We start from the raw sequence: 1,091 nt of genomic DNA, 5'->3' as shown, positions 1-1,091 counted from the left end.
TACATGAACACAATGTATTTAGATAGTACCCACCCCCGGCCCCTCCAACGCCTCCCCATTTCCCAACTTCAAGTTCTTCTCCTCCCCTCTTTCCTTTTCTTTCCCCACCTTCTTCTTTTTTTCCCCCCTTTTCCTTTCAAGGGGGCAACTTTTAAAAAATATTCTAAAAAAATGTTTCATCAATTCTATTTCTGTATAAAACACAACAAAGAAACCTAGCCAATCAACACACGACTATGATCATAGGGAAAGGGACTTATCAAATTTCATGAGTCTAAAAACATACAAATGTTTTTTTTTATCTTGTCTATAGAAATTGTGATTTTTCCATTGAACTGTTCTTAAAGATTCCACACATCCCCACTGGTGTCCTTTGTCCCAGTTACAGACAGTGAAGAGCAGGCTGGCTAAATCATTTTCTAAACAGTTTTTTGCTCTCCCTTCTTTCCAATCAGAGATTTGTGGTGTATAAGATCTCACTGACTCCAGCTATGGTAGCCTTGATAAGTGACTCCAAATCTTCATCACCTTGGATAGAAAACTGCAAGGGACATGGAGTCATGTGCTTTACTTTGAGAACCTTGGAAGCATTACCTGCCAACTCAAGCACCTCAGCTGTGAAGTTCTCCAGAATTACGTCACTGTACCCAGCAGCATGGCACCCACCTGTTCATGGCTTGTGGTGTGAGTCTTCAGATGTCTGTGGATGTCGCTCACAGGAAAACTATAGCCCAGCTCTGTGTGACTGAAACACCACCATAGCTTTGGCCCTTTCCACTGCCTTTTCTAGTTCTGCCTCCAGCCATGGTCTTGGCCATGTAATACCCACTCAAGGGTGCACCTCTTAACATTAACACTTGTAATGGGTTAAAAAGAAAAAAGAAAACAGGACTAGGTTGAATTATGGCTGCAACAGAAACATTAGCCCATTGCATGGTTGTAAGCAGAGTCTGTGCTTTAATTTCCCAACTGTCCAGACCCAAATAATCACACAGAAACAATATTAATTATAATACTGTTTGGCCAATGACTCAGCCATATTCCTAGCTAAACCTTACATCTTAACTCATTTTTATTAATCTATATATCAC

At 40.6% G+C, this 1,091-nt stretch overlaps 1 pseudogene; it reads right to left on the bottom strand.

The window, feature by feature from the left end:
* Positions 1 to 419: 419 nt before the first annotated feature.
* LOC121466291 lies at positions 420 to 806 on the bottom strand (annotated as a pseudogene).
* Positions 807 to 1,091: the final 285 nt, after the last annotated feature.

The sequence above is a fragment of the Microtus oregoni genome, unplaced genomic scaffold, assembly GCF_018167655.1.
Source record: "Microtus oregoni isolate MIOR12 unplaced genomic scaffold, Mior012 000002F_ref0000024, whole genome shotgun sequence".
In the NCBI taxonomy this organism is placed as follows: Eukaryota; Metazoa; Chordata; class Mammalia; order Rodentia; family Cricetidae; genus Microtus; species Microtus oregoni.
Note: the sequence above shows the minus strand (reverse complement) of the source record. Positions and strands in the feature narration are given on the sequence as shown.